This window comes from Jaculus jaculus, chromosome 1, assembly GCF_020740685.1.
Source record: "Jaculus jaculus isolate mJacJac1 chromosome 1, mJacJac1.mat.Y.cur, whole genome shotgun sequence".
Taxonomy (NCBI): Eukaryota; Metazoa; Chordata; class Mammalia; order Rodentia; family Dipodidae; genus Jaculus; species Jaculus jaculus.
This window is the reverse complement of record NC_059102.1, coordinates 219761564-219782703: the sequence shown is the minus strand read 5'-3', so window position 1 is coordinate 219782703 and position 21140 is coordinate 219761564.

Genomic DNA, 21140 nt, shown 5'->3' with positions numbered 1-21140 from the left:
AAAGGCTCTGCTTTTGAAATCTAAATTTTCTGCTTTATTTTTGCTAAGTCACATCTTTTAAGATATAGACTTAAAATTAAAGATTTAAAAAAAATTAGTCAGACCAATAACTAAAATGAAAACTAACAATGATAGGTCTAAATAAAAGCTACAAAATCTTTTGTTTTTATTTAGTCTATCTTTCTATGTGTGATATGTAATGTCAAATTGACTTACAAGTCCGGTGTTCTTGCTTGCTTTTCTTCTTACATTTTGGTGCCATGACTCAGATCCCTTCAGAACTTTTGGGCTGCACACCCTCCCCTTTTCTTTCCCTCTCCTCTTCCCCATCTCCCTACTAATGTTTCACTCTTTCAGGAGTATGGACATTCACTGAGCTCACTATTTGGACTAAAGAGTCACCAATCTGACCTGAGAATTCTGGTCTTTTGTGGCTTTTGTGTATGTGAGTGGTACAAGTTCCGTTCAGCCTTGCAGCTCAGGGAGATTTATTGATGCTCTTGGTAAACCCAGCTTGATACCATGAAGCTTTCTCCTTCTCTTTTCCCTCTTACCCTGATCCTCAGATTGTATGAACTCAGTGGCTCATCTATGGAGACTGAGTTCTGGCCAGGGCTACTCCCTGGTGGATGTCCAAAATCCATCTCTGAGCTGATTCTCCAACAGCCATTTGGGTAATCCACCAGGTCATATATCTCTCCTTCTCCCTCCCCTCTCCCGCAGGACTTTTAAACTCCAGATAAGAGGCCTCTCACAATGTGATCTGCTACATTCACACCCTCATCAGATTACAGCTTTAGGACAAGGTATTCATTATTGGTCTGTGGTGGAGGCATCCCACCCCAGACATTAGAAACTCTAGGAATTTCTCACTTTTCGGTCTGTGGATGATTGGAGACTCTGTGAGCCTCCCATGTATTGTTTCACTGGACACCCCAAGCATTATGAGTGTAAGGACACTCCCTCATAATACTTTTTGGCTTTTTGCCCTCCCTAAGCCTGGAAGACATCTCCAGTGGTGGGATTGGCCACTCCAGTCCTTGTCCCCCAAAATGGGCTCTTAATTTCCAAAAGATACTCCATTGGCATGACTCAGGCTAATTTAAAGGAGCTCAAACTTCCTGAGCTCTGGCCTGCCAAATTAGTCAAACTCTCTATTTAAATTTGGCCACAATATTCTCTAAACAATGGTCAATAATGGCCTAAATTTGGTATTTTAGGTTTCAACATTTTCAGTGGTCTTGATAACTTTCTCCAATGACATAGTAAAAGGTACACAAGATTCCCTTCCCTGCTCTTGTTCCTGCCTTTCCTAAAGCTCTCTTTCTCACATAGTTCTATCAGCTGACCATGACTCACCAGGGTCTCTCTCTTTCACACCAAATTAAAGTCATCTCACTAAATCAAATACAAACCCTGTCTTCTTTAAAACAAAAAATAAAAACAAATAAACAAAAAAAACCCTCCTGTCTTTACTAGGCTTCTTTAACTTCTTCTGTATATGGATACATAATTTCTTTTTCCTTGCTTTTCCCCTTTCTTGCTGGAGAAAAGCCTGCAGGGAACATGGGATAATCATAGTAACCCAACAACTGCCTCACAGCTAGCTAAAATAAACAAATACAGGCACCTAGGGAGGGCCTTGCTTGGGGCTAATTGCCAATAGAAAAAAAGTCAGTTTTAAAATTCAAACTAGGGCTGGAGAGATGGCTTAGTGGTTAAGCACTTGCCTGTGAAGCCTAAGGACCCTGGTTTGAGGCTCGATTCCCCAGGACCCATGCTAGCCAGATGCACAAGGGGGCGCACGCGTCTGGCGTTGGTTTGCAGTGGGCGGAGGCCCTGGTGTGCCCATTCTCTCTCTCTCTGTCTATCACTTTCAAATAAATAAATAAAAGTATGCAAAAAAAAAATTTTTTTTTTAATTCAAACTAAGCACAGATATTGCTCTGTTGGTGGTGGTGGTTGGCTGTCCCAGGTCCAAACCCAAATCCCACAAAGTTTCTGGTATCCACCCTATCTCTCTCTCTCTCTCTCTCTCTCTCTCTCTCTCTCTCTCTCTCTCTCTCTCTCCCCTTTCATCATGATAAATTGCTTGATAATTCCAACTCCCCTGGGCTCAAAAACTCCCTAATGGTTGGAACATATCTCCAATAGCTGGATTCACCTGCTCTATGTCCAACCATAGAGAGGCCATTTGCCATATCCACTTCATTTTAGCCCTAAAAGGGGGTGAATAAGCCTTCATTTGTCTGTCTTCCCAAGGTACCTAGGAATACAGGTCTGGCTTCCTTGTGTTGTGATCAGAGGACTGCCCTGAAAGCCTCCAGTCAAAATGCCTACTTGCCTTCTGAACTCTCTGTCCTTCTCAAGGAGAAGGGCACTAGCCTCTATCTTCAGATCAGGAACTCCTGATCCTCAGACAGATGCCTCAGCACTTCTCACCACTCTATGGGTTCCCAAATTTCCAAAATTCCACTGGCCTCCCTGCTGGGTTGTCTCCTGACCAATCTTAAAATTTTTGGTCTAAAAGAAGACATAAAGTCCAAGTGCCTCATTTTTTACTACAATATAGTTTGGCCACACACACAAACAAAGACAATGATTCCCTTTGGCTGAAAATGACACATTTGGCTTCCAAATTCTTAAAGATCTTGGTAACCTCATAAACTGGGATGGAAACTGGCTGTATTCTTATACCCATGATCTCTTCTCTGTCAGTTCTGCTCTCTGACCCAGGCCCTCCTGGAGGAACAATCTTCCTTCTACCCTATTAAACAGTTCCTATTAGTGACCACAAGAAGATGACCACAAGCCCTCCTTTACTGTGCCACTGCAAATGACAATCTCTCTCTCTCTCTCTCTCTCTCTCTCTCTCTCTCTCTCTCTCTAATCCTAAACTGCAGTTGTTTGCTTAACCTGTTTCTATTCAAAGTAGAGCTATAAAACTGGCCTTTAAAAATGGCTTCCAGCCCATTCTCCAGATTCCACCAGTTTTCTTGTGCCTCTTGTTCTACCTTGAAGTTTTTAAAATATGATTTGCTTTCTTAGAGAAATCTGCCTATGATCAACAGCCGTGTCGTAAAATGAGGACTCTGTTCCCTCCTGTGTAGGCCTTACTTTACCATTCATAAACAGTGGCCATACACATTTCTCTTTATGGCTCCAGGTAGAATCAATTGGACTTGCTCATCAACTCCATGGGCATGCAGGCCTCTCCCATATGTTAGAGTCTTCACCCACAAAAAAAGTAAAACTAAAATTGTGGTGGTTTGATTCAGGTGTCCCCCATAAACTTAGGTGTTCTGAATGCTAGGTTCCCAGCTGATGGATATTTGGGAATTAATGCCTCCTGGAGGGAGTGTATTGTTGGGGGCGGGCTTATGGGTATTAAAGCCAGTTGCCCCTTGCCAGTGTTTGGCACACCCTCCTGTTGCTGTAGTCCACCTTATGTTGGCCAGGGGGTGATGTCCACCCTCTGCTCATGCCATTGTTTTTCCCTGCCATCGTGGAGCATCCCCTCAAGCCTATAAGCCAAAATAAATCTCTTTTTCCCAGAAGCTGCTCTTGGTTGGGTGATTTCTACCAGCAATGCGAACCGGACTGCAACAAAAATCTTCAGAAAAAGACATATTTTCATGTTCATGTTCTTTGTCATGACTAATGCTGGCCAGCCATGTCATGTCATGTGTTCTATGTTTTATGTAGTCTGTCTTTATGTGCAACTAAATTCATGCTCACTAATTGCTCCAATGCTTATGGTCATTAAGCATTCTGATGCTTATAGATATATATTATGATAATGTTAAATTACTAAAACCTGGTTTATGATATATTTCTGACTTTATGCTTGTTCAGGCTTACTACATGTTTATATTCCAGGGTTTGATCCTGCCTCTAACAATGCCTTCTGGATGTTTATGACTCCCTTTAGAGAAATGATTAATTTGGCTTTACTGACAAAACACAAACATATTGATATGTTTAACCTATATTTATAAGTATTAATTTATGATACACATGCTTTCTGTTAAATTAAATTATTGAAAATGTTATTATATTTCTAATATTCCTAGCCTATATCAGTCTGGATGGAGTATAATCAATGTATCTATGAAAATGTGTGGATGCACCTTAGACTTTCAGTAAAACAACAGATATTGCACTTCCCTTTCCTAAAACTACTGCAAGGAAGATTCCTTTATGATAGCTTATAGATAACAAAAAATTCTGTAACAATTTACAACTAAAGTTAAACAAATAGGAAATGACACTATATAACTACCTTATCTCGAGACAACAACCTGTCTTATTTGACAAAAAGGAATGTCTTAACCCTCACAGACCATAAATCTCTTTCCTGTACAAGCACAGAAAAATTCATAGGATTGTTAAGGCTGAGAAACTCTAGCACAATCAGCATTTGGGAACTCCATGCATAAAGCTTCGATGAAATCTCTCTCCCTCTCTCTGAAGTAAATTCTCCCTAAAAGTGTGTCTTCAGTTAGAGTGTTTTCAGTTAAGTTAAGATGGGTTAAAATAAAAAGTTTCTCTGTACTTCTTTCATCTTAATTGTTTATCTAATTCAAACTTAACTTTCTTCAATAAATTGGTAAATTTATTTATAGTGGCATGCCTTATATTGAGATAAAAATTGGGATTAAAAAATGTAAAAGCCCTGACCCTAAGTTATGTACTGTATTGTGATAGACTTTTGTGTGTTGGTAATGTTCCACACTGCATAGTCTTTTGTACTGACACTGTAGTTTTTGTACTGTTTCAAGACCATAATTGTACGGCTCTGTCCTGTACTGAAAATCATCTTGTTTCTTCTCATAAGATTGATATAAATGACCTTCTGGATCTTACAGTTCCACCATATCACCTAAGAGGGCCTTGTAGCAGACTAACTCCATTTATCTGGGCCCTTTTGATTGTTCTTCAAGGCCTAAAAGTTGACAGAAACAGAGACTTTCAACATCCCACTTCAGCTTAAAAGACTTGAACCTGCCATGCATCTTCCAAAAACTTGGGGTCTCTCTCCACTGACATTAGGCTTGGAGGTCATTAGCATACAGACCCTATTTCCTTCGTCCCTGATAACATCAAAAAAACCTTCATTCTGACCCTAAACAAAGACACAAAATATATAATATGTGCTCATAGATAAAAGAATTGTAAAAGTATCTCTGATTAAGATATCTAAGTTATAGCCAGATGCTTAGCTTATATGTTTTCCATCTGATAAAGCCTGTATTTTGTTGCATAAATACCTGTTTACAATGGTAGGTTTTTTGTTTTTTTTTTTGTTTGTTTGTTTTTGGCTTTTTGAGCTAGGGTCACACTCTGGCCCAGGCTGACCTGGAATCTATTATGCAATCTCAGGATGGCCTTGAACTCATGGAAATCCTCCTACCTCTGCCTACTGAGTGCTGGGATTAAAGATAATAGGTTTCTTAAGTGTTCTATTCTTATATGTTTTCCTATTAAGTAAAACTTTTATTTGTATGCTATGAATTTATTCCAAAGGAAAAAGATCACAGAAAACTGGACCTAATTATATAAAAGTTACTGTGCCTGCAAAATTAATCAAACTTTAAACTTTTACTGCCTTAACATACCCCCATGAGTTCTTCTAAAGCTAAGTCTGACCTTTTGATCTCTGGACTATATAAATAAAAACTAAGCTTTCTTTATTAAGACCTTATAAAAACATTTAAATCTGATAACTAAGCTTCAAAATTAGTTAATTTCTTAACCTCTATCATATTTAAATTTGAAATTGTTGACAATGAAATTGAAAATGTTTCAAATATTGCTTCAATACTAGTCTCTTATATTTCCTAAATTACCTAAGCCAAATCTTTACATTTCAAAATATTCCAATTAATTCCCCATCAAAGTTAACAATTCCTTCTTTCTTCCAGACAGCACTCCTGTTTTCTTTCCTATCACCCATAATATTGTCTTTCAACCTTAGATATAATATTCATGTCACCTGTAAATGTCATCTCATATACAAGAAAATTCATACATAGATATTAAACAAGATCATAATGGCTAATAGGTTTAATATTATCTAGGAGTTTCTTTACTAATAGCTCAAGTAATTATCACTTTCCTGAAGAGCTGCCACCTTGCCTGTTCATAAAAGCCATGTGAAACCACAGCATGCCATGTACACAAGGTACAAAATCAACTGAAGAACCAAAAGCTGAAGCTCTTAGAAGCCACACCATGTGACTAGAACTTCAATGTTGAACTGCAGCAATTGTGGAGAAATAAATGGTATAAATCCAGAGCCAATAATATTTTGGTCTGTTTTAGCCATTTTAATGGCCAGTAATATTATTTCTCTGTATGTGACCTGACATCTCTCTGTGACCAGCTAGAATAGCTATTGTTTTAAGTTTAAAAAAAAAGAATTCACAACTCTACTACCTTCAAGTTAAACCTGTCCTGTCTCTGACATGTGTTTTATTCCCCTGAATATGATAACATTCACCCTTTCTTTTGGTCCTTGCATACTCAGATGCATCACTGAATTCTTCCAAGACAGAATGCATGCCTTCACTTCACAGTGAGCCACTGAATTCTTCATGGCCACTGAATATCAGCCCCTGGACATCCAACCTCCACAGGACTGCATGGTACACCCCAAGAGATCTACTCCCCCCCCCCATCCCGCCCATCAGGAAGGAGTCTAAGAAAGCTCTTCACCACAATTCTGGTTGATTGGCAAAAAAACAAGTTTTACCTAGTCATACATAGGCCACCTTGTTTCATAAAAAGTAAGTCTAATCCTTTTCTATTTTGTCCCCTGCACTTTCATGGCCACTGGAGTGCTTAGAATGACCTGGTAGGAGACCTTTCCAGCAGGGGCCCAAAGTCCCAGTATGGTGTCCCTTTACCCAAACTCTGTCATTGGGCTGTTAGGGATGGGGGCAAATAGGGTGTGTCTGAAAAGCAACCTTGACTGCTGGAACAATTATCTCCTGGACTCTTTATAAGGCTTGCATAAAATGTAGAAGCCTTTCATCAGTAATGTCAGTTATCTGTTCAACACATGGGGGCAGGATAGGGGAAGAGTTTCCAAACTTAATTTTTTTTTTTCAAGGTAAGATTATCACTGTAGCTCAGGCTGACCTGGATTTCATTATGTAGTCTCAGGGTGGCCTCGAACTCATGGTGATCCTACCTTTGCCTCCCAAGTGCTGGGATTAGAGGTGAGTGCCACCATACCTGGCTCCACACATAATTTTAAATGATGTAATTTCTTTTACATAAGGGGCACACCTGGCCCTTAACAGGGCGAAGGGAAAGAGTCCCACACATTCTTCGCTGGTCTCTAGGTTTAATTTAGTTAAAGTCTCCATTAGGGTCCAATTCATTTTTAAAAAAATATTTTATTTTTATTTACATATTTGAGAGAGAGAGAGAGAGAAAGAGAGAAATAGGCAGAGAAAGAGAGACAGAGATAGAGAATGGGCATGCCAGGACCTCCAGCCAGTGTAAATGAACTCCAGATGCATGTGCCCCCCTTGTGCATCTAGCTTATGTGGGTCCTGGGGGAATTGAACCTGGGATGTTTGGATTTGGAGGCAAGTGCCTTAACCACTAATCAATCTCTTCAGCCCCCCCCCCCCAATTCATTCTTTTTAAGCTGTCATGAACTTTGTGGATGATAGGAACAATGTAGTTTCCAATTAATCCCCAATGTCTGGGTCAATTCCGCTAGTGATGTTTATTTATTTATTTATTTATTTTTGGGGTTTTCAAGGCAAGGTCTCATTCTAGGGCAGGGTGACCTGGAATTCACTATGTAGTCTCAGGGTAGCCCAAACTCTCAACAATCCTCCTACCTCTGCCTCCCACGTGCTGGAATTAAAGATATGTGCCACCATGCACAGCTCCTAGTGATTTTTGACACAAAGGCAGGCCCATTATTGGATCCTATTCTCAGACTATCTGACTAATTAAAAATATTGACATAGGGCTGGAGAGATGGTGTAGCAGTTAAGGCACTTGCCTGCGAAGCCTATATTCCCAGGTTCAGTTCACCAGTACCAATATAAGCCAGATGCACATGGTGGCACATACTTGGGTTTGTCTGCAGTTGCTAGAGGCTCTGATTCTCCCATTCTCTCTCTCTTTCAAATAAATAAACTAATTAAATAAAATAAAAACAATTTTGACATATTTAGTGGACTGTATTGTCATTACAAAATGAGGCCAAATCTGTTGATTCTTTTCTCACAGAAACCAAAACATGCACATGGATCTGATTTTCCTGTACTCATACTTCCAGTCTTCCAGTAATGTTTTCTTCTTTTATATTCAAACTCTCATTACCTTTCTTCTTCCCCTATATCATGTCTGGCTTCATACCCCAGCATGGCAGAGAATGCTAGAGGTCCAAGATTACACAGAGGCTGAAGCAAAGGGAATAAAGCTTTGTTAACTGCCACAAGGTTTTCACTGAGAGGATACAGACAGCAGCTGGGATTAGTGGCTCACATCTGTGATACTATCACTAGAGAGGCTCAGTTAGGAAGATTGCTCATGAAACTAAAGTCAGCTATGGCTACAAAGAGAGTTAAATGTCATCTTGAGCTACATAGTGAGAGCCAATTGGAAAGTCATAAGAAGATAAGGAGTGATAAGGGGATGAAAAAGAGGAGGGATAAGGAAGAGGAGAAATCATCTTAGATAAAGCAAGTGTGAGGGAGGGAAGTTTGTAGTCAGCTGCAACTTCTACTTGTCTACAGTCAGCTGTGATGCTTAGAATTCATTTCTCAAACTACCTGGACACTGCAGAGAGTACCACTGACTCTAGAAATTGACAAGAGTTGGTGTCTATGAGAGTGAAAATGCAAACTGAAGGCTTATGCAAATGCAATTCCCACAATGAAGGACTAATAGGAGAGCAGTAGAAAGATGTCCATCCAAAGTGACCATACCAGCCTAAGGAAGGGAGAAGTCATGGAGAAGAAACTGGAAGAGAAGAGCCTTGGACTTCCTCATCCCTACAAAGTGCATGTGATGACCTTCACTTTGCTTTTCAAACTAGTAAGAAGTGCACTTTAACCCATATCTGTCCTCCAGAGCTGCCATCACTTGTCCAAACAGGTCAACTGAGATGGTTTCAGGACATTTGTATTTCTTCAGCCTACGTAACTCTTTACTTTCTCCCCAAGGATGACATTTTAGCATAGACTAATGAGGATCTACTGGAATATGAAATGTCCCATGAGAGGTATAAATAACTTTTCTCATGAACCCTTATCTGAAACATGCAGATGTTCCCCCTAAGCTAGGAGACAAAGGAAAGAAGGACTATCATGGTTGTCTTGTGGACACTCACTTGCTCAGGTCTCAGCCACTCAGGGCTTCTACTAACCCCCCTGCCATTCTCTCCACCCAATACTGTCTTTTGGCTAGGAAGTTGACCTTCCAAACCTCCCAATTGGCTACTACCTTTTCATGACATCATTCTCCTCCAAACCAACCACCATCTGATAGAATCTTGGGGTTTTCATGTAGCTGTCTGTAAACAAATTTGGATCATCACAAGTGGTCAGTGACCACTTAATAGTGTCCTTTATATTCAACACATGTGCCAATAATTTCAGATTCCCAGAAAAGTTAAAGTACAGTTTCAAAATCTTTTGTATGTGGGAGGATATAACTGCTTTTCTTTCTTTCCTTCTTTCTCTATTTCTTTGGCATTCCACCTATTTTAAAAGAATTATTGACAACTTCAATACATACAGAAAATACACCATGATATTTCCCTCTCCTCCCCAATTCTCCCCTTCACAACTCTTCTCTCCATCATATTCCCTCCCTCTCTCCATTAATCTCTTTTATTGCCATTGTCTTTTTCTCCTATTATGAGGGTATTGGAAGGTAGTAGGTCATATAAATCAAGGAAATGATCCATTTCTTTCAGATTTTCATACTTTGTTGCCCCAGCCAGCGGGGAGTCAAACAAAGAAGAGAGGTGAAAAATCAACCTGAAAGAAATAAGGCAAACAGACACAAGAAGGAGACAATGCTAGATGTGTCACGGCCTTGAGAGTTTATTCTTACACATAGGTTTATATAGGGTTGTGGGGGAAGGAGATGTGGTCAGGGCAAGGAGTTGTAGGGGGAAGGGGCATGGCTAAGCAAGGAGTTGTCAGGAAACCTAGAGGGGATGTAATTAGGTATTCATCTAATCTTGCCTAACTGGCTTAACATCCTGACTGCACCATCCTTTTTCATCCTTTTTCAAATGAAGGCTCTAATAACCTATATTTAAATTACATATAAATTCTAAATTTATATGTGTTTCCACTTTAAAAATCTTCATTTATGAGATTAAAAACTTAATAAATAAAAATTTAAATTTGTTTATAAAATTTATAAATTATAAATTTGTAAAATTTAAGTATTATTAACTTTTACTATTAACTTAAAAAAAATTAAATCCTCAAGAGGTTAAAAAAAGGAAATGGGGCTGGAGAGATGGTGTAGCAGTTAAGCACTTGCCTGTGAAGACTAAGGACCCTGCTTCAAGGCTCGATTCCCCAGGACCCACGTTAGCCAGATGCACAAGGGGGCGCGTGTGTCTGGAGTTTGTTCACAGTGGCTGGAAGCCCTGGTGCACCCATTCTCTCTCTCTCAATCAGCCTCTTTCTCTCTCTGTCACTCTCAAATAAATAAATAAAAATCTTTACAAAAAAAAAGAGAGAGATGTTGATAACTTGTCAAAACTTACCAAAATATTTGGCTTCCTAAAGTTAAGTACTAAGCGACCTATAACTATCAAGTGTGTATATATATATATATGTGTGTGTGTGTGTGTGTGTGTGCTTTCTACATATATTTCATCGCTAATAAAAAAGTTTTAAAGCAACTTTAAGTTAACTAAAAATTCAGAATTATAGTTTGTCCACAATGAGCTGCTAGGAGATGAAGATGACATCAAAGACTTCTAATTACAGAACAAGGACACTATCAAGTACTTCTAACTAACTTCTGTGCTACAGAATTTCAAGGGATGGACTCTCAAATTCATATTTTCCACCTCAACATTTAAACATTCATGTGGACTTCAGAAATGATGGATGACACTGATCTTCAATTGCATTGATAAACTAAGTACTCCAAGTGTTGGGAACTATGAACCAAACCTCGGCCATGTTAACAGAGACTGCCATATAGCAAGTTAAGTTTCTACTTCCTCACCTAATATTCAACTACTAGAAACAATGGGATTGTGAACCTGGCCAAACACTCCCCCATCCTGCTGGTAGCTGATGAAGAAACAAAGGCATTGTGGTTTAACCAGTAACTCTGTGATTTTTGCCCTAACTATGTCCCCTTCCTCCTACAACTCCTTGCCCTGACCATGTCCCCTTCCCACTGCAACCCTATATAAACCTACATGTAAGAATAAACTCTCAAGGCCATGACAAACACCTAGCATGGTTGCCTTCTTGTGTCTGTTTGCCTTCTTTTTTTAAAATTTAATTCATTAGTTTTCTTTTCAGCAAATACAAGCAGTTTGGTACCATTGTTTAGGCTATTTCATGATCTACCCTGTCCCATCAGACTCTCCTTGTTGTGCATTGTGGAGTTAGCCCAGTTATTGGTACGATAAATGTCTCTGCATATCATGACCCAACATGTGACTCTGACATTCTTTCTGCCCCCTCTTCCACAAGATTTCCCTGAGCCATGTTGAGTTCATTTTTGGTCTGCTTCAGTGCTAAGGTGTTGGGGGCCTCTGAGGCTCTGGCTCTCTGATTTGGTAGGAGTTGATTTTTCTCTGTGTTGTTCTCCTTCCCATTTGTGCTGGTATCCAGTTCATCAGGAAAACATCACCCTTGCTTGTTTTGCCAATTGTCCTTAGTTTCAGTCGGGCCCCTTTGGGGTATGTTGGGGCAGCTCTCTCCTTAGGATCTGCGTCTATCTGAAAAAGAGAAGCAGATTCTCCAACGGAGAGTAAGTTAGCAGCCAGAAAATTGAGATAACACTTACTTTTTTGATAGAGAGTTTGATAGGTGTAGGCCCTCTTGTACCTCATGATTGATGGTAGCTTGATATTGGAGAGTGGGCTTATGTTTGGGTATGGTTCTGACTTGTTTCCCAGTTCCAGATATGGGTCTCGAACCACTGCGGGGATCAGTTAGCCAAATCAAGAACAGTTGGTTCCCCACCATGGCTGTGTGTCACTATTGCACTTGTGTGGGCATCACATCAGGTTATTTGTTGCTAATTAGGTTAGATAATGAGTTCTTGGACAGATATTGGTCATTTCCCCCAGTCTCCCATGTAGCACCTTCTGGCACTAGACACGCTGACTATCTGGGGACTGACTCTATCCTGGCTTCCAGCCATGCCATTCCATTTTACGTGTCAGCTGCATATGGAGTCTTCAGCAATAGGGTCTTACCACTGGCCTTTGGTGGGTCATCAAGTACTCTGACAGAAATCTGTCATTGTTTGGGGAAACCTTCTGGGTTTCTTTGATCAAAAGCTCATTGTGGATTCTAGCCCCAAGCTGGTAGTGGGGGTTACAGGTCAGTGCCCACTAAGAAATTGAGGAAAAACATAACTAATATACAAGAGTTAGAGAAGAGAGATAGAGGGGGAGGGGAGAGGGGGAGAGGGAGGGAGGGAAGATGTAGAAGACTTAGGTTAGTCTTGATCCTACCCTCTCCAGTGTCTTGTGGTTCAGGTGTTTCCTGTAAGGGTCTAATGAAGGTTCAGCCATTTGGTCTGTCTTTTAGGAAGTAGAATTTTATGGTACCATTGCCATTTGGGTCCAGATTACTGTTTTCCACCCTTTGATGCCCTCCCTGCCCTCCCCATCCATCCTATTGTCTAGTCCATGAGGTGCTTGCTGGGTATGTAAGTTATCTTGGGTAGATTCAGGTTAGGTGTTGTAGATGAGTGAGACTATGTGGCAATTTTTTTTTCTGTGATTGGGTAAGTTCACTGAGAATGATCTGTTCCAGTTTCAACCATTTTTCCTCAAATTTCTTTGTGTCGTTTTTTTCTTACTGCTATATAGAATTCCATTGTGTAGATATACCACATCTTTGTTATCCATTCTTCTAATGATGGACATCTAGGTTGATTCCAGCTTTTAGCTATTATGAATTGAGCTACTACAAACATGGTTGAGCAAATCTCTCTGGCCTGTGGTTTGAAGAATTTAGGGTAGATGCCCAGAAAGAGTATAACTGGGTCTTTTGGTATATCTATAGTCAGCTTTTTCAGGTCTCCATATTGCTTTCCAAAGTGGATGTACCATCCTACATTCCCACCACCAGTGAATGAGTGTTTCTGCTTCTCCACATCCTCACCAGCATTTATTTTCATTTGATTTTTTGATGTTGGCTATCCTTATTGGGGTAAGGTGGAATCTCATAGTTGTTTTAATTTGCATTTCTCTGATGATCAGGGATGATGAACATTTTCTTAAGTGTGTGTTTGTCATTTGTATCTCTTCCTCTGTGAATTGCCTGTTCAACTCTGCGCCCCATTTTGTGATTGGGGTATTTGTCTTCTTATTGTTTAGACTTTTGAGTTCTTTGTAGATTCTAGAGATTAGGCCTCTATCAGTTGGATAACCCAAAAATATTTTCTCCCATTCTGTGGGTATTCTATTGGCTTTGCTTATTATATGCTTGTCTGTAAAGAAACTCTTCAGCTTCATATGATCCCATTGGTTGAGTGTTTAAGAACTTGAACCACTGGGGTTTTGTTCAGGAAGCCTTTTTCCATTCCTATATCATGGAAAGTACTTCCTAAATTTTCTTCCAGTAGTATTCGAGGAAATAAGCCCAAGACTTCTGAGGAGCACAAGCAAACAGGGAGCAAAATCAAGGTGTGCCAGCCTGCAGCATGAAGGTTGAAACAAACCCTGAAGGAGGGAGTGGGAATAAATCTGAAACAGGAACACAAGGAATGGAGCCAAGACAAGTTCTGAGCAAGGCTTGCATTTATTCAGGCAGACACAAGCTCATATGCAGATAAAAATTTCTCAACGATGCCTATGTGCCTACGGTCAGCTTCGCCAGGGCCATGTGGTAATGCCTCTGTGTCTGGTGCCTATGTATTATGTTAAATAATGCCTTTGTGACTGGTGCCACCTCACCTGGGCTGCCTTCTCACCTAGGCTGCAGGATACAGCTTTGTTTTAAGAGATTAAAGACCACCTGTAGCTTGCAGTTCCTCTGCAGCTCCTGACACCTCCCCTTTCTTTATTTAATAAAAGAAATGGCTGTGCCTGTCTTTAGGTTGTCAGGGGCAGAAGGACATCCTTAGCTCCCAGGGTCAAAGAGCAGCTGTGGCTCCCAACATCTCCTCCCTTCTATACAAAATGGGGGAGACCCATTATTCAGTGGTGGGCTTTCACCATCTGGGGGAGTAGTGACCTGACCCCTCCTGTGGGTTGTCTTTTTTTTTGTCCCACAATCTTAGCCCTTGGAACCTTTTGGGGAGGGGAGGCAGGGCCTTTATGATCTTAAGTGTGGTACCAACCTCCATGCAAGTCAGGTTTTTCTCTCAGGGAACTCAGAAGCAGTCAGAAAGGGACCTTCCCTTGTGGAGCTTTGCCTCACACCCATGTTGGTGCCCATATTGTACTCATTTTATTGTGAGCCAATAAGCATAGGTCTGAGTCCTATGCAGCTCCTAAAGGAGGGGAGTCTGTAATTGGACAAATGTATTATCTTTCAGTACGTGCTCTGTCTTAGGTTGGAAGCTTCCTCCCCCGATCTTACCCATCTCTGGATACCAGCTGAATAAATTCAGGGAGAATTAGTATAAGGTCTGAGGGAGCCAAGGACGTGTTCTATAGTGCGCACCTCGGACCTCTATGTGAACATTCACAATAGACTTCATTAGACACTTGAAGAAAATAGGCAATAGGCATAAGAGAAGCAGAAGGTAAGCTCCCACAGCTGCAAAGCTGCCTATCCAGGAACTTAGAGTCCCACTAGGCAATACAGACTTAATTGCAACAAGTAAATCATTAGCAGCCTTAGTGGCATCAAAATCAAGATGACTGTTCTGTATAGCTAAAATTTCTGAATGTAAACTAACCAAATCTAACAAAATGTTATCATGGTGCCAAATTACTTCCAAGTGCATTTTGACCTTTGCCCAATCTTCATAGCTAGCATTGTAAGTTTTAGAAGTGATGCAGATCCATTGATAATCTGCATGGCATTCCAATCGAACTCCAATATTCATTCCTTGAATTTGCTCTCCTAAATAGGTCACCATATCAAACAAGGCATCTATCTTTTCTTCTAACTTCTTATCTATGGCTACCTGAGTTCCCAAGGCAACAGAAATGTTTTTAGCTAGTTATTAACAAAGTGAGCAGTATGAACTTCTTGTGTAAGAGCAACAGCAGCAGTAGTAATAGAGGCTAATAATGTAATAAATGCAGCAATTCCAGCAATAATTAAACCTACAACTCTCTTTTGTCTACTTAAACTATTTTTAACCTCATCTAGAATTTGAATACCTTTGTCAGAATACCAAGGCTCTGAAAGATTAACAGGAATCATAACAAATACAGGTTGTTTGACAATCATTAGTTTCAGAATCATGAGAAACACAATTGGACAGACTACAATTATCACAGGTAACATTAAACATTCCTTCGGACCCATGATGCCAAGTAATATTTATATTTCCTAACATCAGGGCATAAGGTGGTGTAACACAGGCCATAACAGTTCCCTTTGGAAGACTATTTGAATTATTGCTGGCAGATGTAACCTTGATAGCTCCCATAGCAGCAGCAATTTTCCACATGTAAGTTTGCTGATGTCCATTGTCTGACCACCACAATCCTGAGGACAGTCCAGTAGCCCAATCATTAACCCATACAGTTTTATTCCCTGTAAGACATGCTGATCTTGACAAATCCTTAACATATCTAGTAGATCCAGAAACATTATACTTGATAACTTTTTTTTCTATATATTTGCTCCAATGTATAGAGTTATTGAACCAAGGTGTATTTCCTTCACAGGGAATAAAGTCCTCTGGTGGACTATCCCCTGTAACTTGATTTCCATAGGAAGGCCAAATAGAAATTCTGCTTGTTTGAACCTGCTTAATCTTCTTTATGCCTTGTACATGCTTTACAGTAATGTTTCTTTCCTTTAATTCAAAACATCCCACTATGCTGGTCTTAGAAAAGCATAGTGGAATACCTAAACTATGCCCTGAATATGAACTCATAATTACTTGATGTAATTTTATATTTTTACTAGATGGCGTGCTTAGCAACCAAGTGTTATTGACTAGAACTATGATTTCTTTTTTCTCCCAGGTCACTGGATGTAATATAGGAGGGTCAGGAAAATAGGTTCAGTAGAGGTCACTGTAAGCAAGATGTATATGACTCCATATTATCAGGATCAGCAGTGTCCTCTTGTTTGATCTCATGGACTATATACCGGACCAAACGTTCTGGCAACCATCTGGCTCCATTTTCTTTCTATGAAAAAATACAAACAGGTCCTCACCCCCATATTAATACAGGGTCAGGTCCACTCCATTTGTTAGTCAATGGATCTTTCTACATTACTTTAGCATAATTAGTCTTGGTTTGTGCATGCCAAAAATGGTCATCAGCAGAAAACCCTTTTGCATCCAAAAGTAAAAAATTTAAAATAAATAAAGTATAATTTAACCATTTTGTTACTGATCCCTGTGCCATTTCCCCCTTTTTAGCTTTTGGTAACCAGATTTTTAATGTTCCATTTGCTCATTCAATGATACCTTGCCCTTGGGGGTTATAAGGTATGCCAGTAGCATGCTCAATATTAAAAGAAGAACAAAAGTGCTTAAATCCTGCACTTGGATATCCTGGTCCATTATCTGTTTTCAGTTGTTTAGGTATTCCTGAAATATTAAAAGAATGAAGACAATGAGCAATAACATGCTTAGCAGCTTCTCCTGTTTGAGCAGAAGCACAAATGAAACCAGAATAAGTGTCAATAGAAACATGTGCAAATTTCATTTTTCCAGACTCAGGAACATGAGTTATATATATTTGCCATAAATGGCCAGGAGTCAAACCTTGAGGATTGACACCATGGTGTAGCACAGGTAAAAGTGTAAGATATTGTTGACAACTTTTAACTATCTGTCGTGCTTGTTCACGTGTAATTTTATATTTAAGATGTAGAGTATTAGCATTAAGATGATGAAGCTTATGAGAATTAATAGCTTCTTTCACAGAAAAAATTCTAGTAGCCTCGTCTGTAATAGCATTTCCCAGAGCTAAGGGTCCAGGGAGGCCAGAATGAGCATGAAAGTGTCCAACATAGAAAGGTGTTGAGCACTGGAGAATCAAAAGTTGAACCTGTGCAAACAAATTGTAAACAGTAGAAGAAGGACTTATTCTACTACAGGTTTCTAAATAAGGTACTGAGTGGGCAATATATTGGCTATCAGTGTAAATATTAACAGACATAGTAGCAGTATGCTTAAATAAAGCTTTAAAGGCTGCCAGTTTTCCAAATTGTGCAGATTTATAAGGAGTATTAAAAGTAAATGTTTGTCCATTTAAAGAATAAGCAGCTAGGCCAGAAGAAGATCCATCTGTAAAGGCCAACATAGCATCCTTAATAGAAGAAAATTGTGTCTTGCAAGGAAAAATGACTTGATGTTGCATGAAGAACTGAATTAATTTATGTTTAGGGAAATGATTATCAATGTTTCCTGCAAAACCTGCCATGGATAGTTTCCAAGTATCTGAAAAGGCAAAAAGCCAAGGAACCTGTTTTGAATTGCAAGGCTGACAGAAAACCCATGGTTCTATACCAAAATATTTAATAGACTCAGCTCTTCCTTCCATCACTACTTTAGCAACATCATCATAATGAGGAGTGACACTTCTTGGAGGAGAAGATGCAAGATGTGTCCATAGTATAGGAGCTCCTTGCCACAACAATCCTGTTGGAGTATACGGGGTAGGAAATACAAGTAACCACAACTCTTTACTATAGTCAATATAAGTGATAAATTGTTCTTCTATAGCCTTTTGTACTGTAATTAATGCTTTAGAAGCTTCAGGTGTAAGAGAACGAAAAGAAGAAGGATTAGAGTCCCCCTGTAGTATATTAAATAAAGGTTTTAATTCATGAGTAGTAAGTTTTAAATAAGGCCTAATCCAATTAATATCTCCTAACAATTTCAGAAAATCATTCAAGGTGGTAAGGTTCTGTGTTTTAAGAGTAACTTTCTGTGGTTTAATTTGTTTTGGGTATAAATAAAACCCAAGATAAGAAAGAGGGGAATCTTGTTGTACCTTTTCAGGTGCAATTTTTAATCCCTACATAGTGAGCTGTTGTTCCATATAGGAAAAACAAGTCAAAACATCTGTCTTTTCCTTTCCAGCTAATAAAATATCATCCATATAATGAATAATATATATCTGAGGAAATTTGTGCTAAAGCTTTAGCCACAAATTTCTGACATAAAGTTGGACTACTAACCCTGAGGGAGGACTTTCCATTGATATCTTTTCCTAGGCTCCTTAGAATTACTAGAAGGAACACTAAAAGCAAAATGGCAACAATCTTGTGGATGTAAAGGTATAGTAAAAAAGCAATCTTTCAAGTCAATAATCACTTTAGAAAAGTCAGCTGGAATAGCTACAGGACTAGGCAGACCAGGTTGCAATGCTCCCATTAAATGCATAGTAACATTCACAGCTCTCAGATCTTGTAGTAATCACCATTTTCCTGATTTCTTTTTAATGACAAAAATTGGAGTATTCCAGGGTGAAGATGATTCCTCTATATGCCCTGCCTCTAATTGCTCTTGAACTAGCGTTTGTGCAGCTATCAGTTTTTCCTGTGTCAAAGGCCACTGATCCACCCATGCAGGATCATCAGATTTCCAACAAATGGGCTCTGCGTGGGGCGGCATGGCCTGACCAGTGGCCACTAGGGGAAATACTCCAGCCCTTGTGATTTGTATTAGAAGCTACCTGAATAGGTGATGAGTCATCTTCTCCCCATTTTCCTAATCCCTTACCAGGCAAGTAACCCTTTCTAAGCATTTGAGTGGTAACAACTTCATTAGGACTACACATTAACAATTTCATTTGACTCAAAACATCTCTTCCCCACAGGTTTAAAGGCAAACTGTCGATAATGTAAGGTTTACAATACCCAGTATTTCCTTCCTCATCTTTCCAAAGTAATTCTGCAGCACTCTGCTGAGGACAAGAGGATTGTCCAATACCTCTCAATTGAGTCCCTGCAGGATGCTTAGGCCAAGAAACAGGCCAATGATTACCAGACAAAATAGTAACATCAGCTCCGGTGTCTATTAACCCTTCAAAATGCTTCCCATTTAATTTTAAAGTTAATTTTGGATGTTCCTTACTGATAGGTTGAACCCAGTAAGCATCTGATGAACCAAATCCTCAAGTCCCTCGACACTGAACATTAGCGACCCTTCCCATTCTTATCATTGGAAGGAGCAACAGTTGAGCTATTCTCTGACTGGGCAACATTGTAAAAATTGGTTTTGGATAAGACACCATAATTTTAAGTTCTCCTGTGAAATCTGCATCAATAACTCCAGGCGCTACTTGTAATCCCTGCATAGTACTGCTACTTCTTCCCAAGATTAAGCCTACACTTTCCTTTTGTAGTGGGCCACATACTCCGGTAAGCAGTGCTTGAAATCCAACTTCTGCGGTCAGTACCGTGAAGGTGGAGGAACTGAGGTCGAGTCTGGCACTCCCTGGGGTGGCTCAGAGAAGTTGGGAGACTGGCTGTAACTGGCTGTTTGAGGAAAAAACTGAATTGCCCCATAAACTTGTTTTTGTGGGGCTTGGGGCTGGCCCCTCCTCCTGTTTCCCTGCTGATGAATAATAAGGTTGCCATCTCTATCTGTTTTAGATCTACATTCATTTGCCCAGTGTTTTCCTTTTTTGCACTTTGGGCAAAGACCAGGAGCTGGATTATTGGAATTTCCATTATTTCTTTTATTTGGACAATCTTTTTTCATATGTCCTGTTTTTCCATAAAAAAAGCACTTGCCAGATCTTGCTGCAGTGGTGGCCATTTTAAAAGGAATTCCTTGTAATGCTGCAGCCATGGATATCCCCTGCATATAGCTAGGGCCAATATCAGCACATAATCTAATATATCCTTGTAGATCAACTTTCTTTCTATAAGGCTGTATAGCTGCTTTGCAAGCACTATTTGCACTTTCATAAGCAAGCTGTTATACAAAGTCCATACCAGCGCCAGCATCTCCAAATACTCTCCCTGCCGTTTTTATCAATCTATCTACAAAACCAGCATAATTCTCATCAGGACCCTATATAACCTTAGTTAAATTTTCCCCTGCAGTTTCGCCTTTTGTAGGAAGATTAAACCAGGCTTTATGAGCTGCTGTGGCTAATTGCTGATAAATAGCACGGGGATATACAATTTGATTGTCATTCCCAGCATAATTTCCTTCCCCAGTAAACATATCAACATTCCAATCACCATTCCCTGCCTGTTGATTCAACATTGCAGTCTTTTTGCATAAGTCATAGAATTCTACTTTCCAAATTAAATATTCTCCTCCTGATAAATAAGCTTTGCCTAGAGATTTCCAATCATCTGCTTTTAAAAATTTCCCTGTAAACGCTTCTACAATTGTCACAGTATATCGCGATGTAGGTCCATACTGTGCACAAGCTATTTTAAATTCTTTAATGTCTTTAAAATTAAAGGAAGCATATTGCCTCATCATTTGATCACCCTGTTGAAATTAAGTTACTGTATAAGCCAATGGGAAAGGTCGTGCTTCCTCATCACCTTCTTCCATGGCTTTCTGTATCACCCTTTCTAATGGGGAGCAATTAAAAACAGGCTGAGTAGGATGCAGTGAAGATGTGTGGACAATTTCAGAAGGCTTCTTAATAATACTATCTAAATCATACTATCTAACTCTTTTTTTTTTTTTTTTTTTTTTTTGGTTTTTTGAGGTAGGGTCTCACTCTGGTCCAGGCTGACCTGAAATTAACTCTGTAGTCTCAGAGTGGCCTTGAACTCATGGTGATCCTCCTACCTCTGCCTCCCAAGTGCTGGGATTAAAGGTGTGCACCA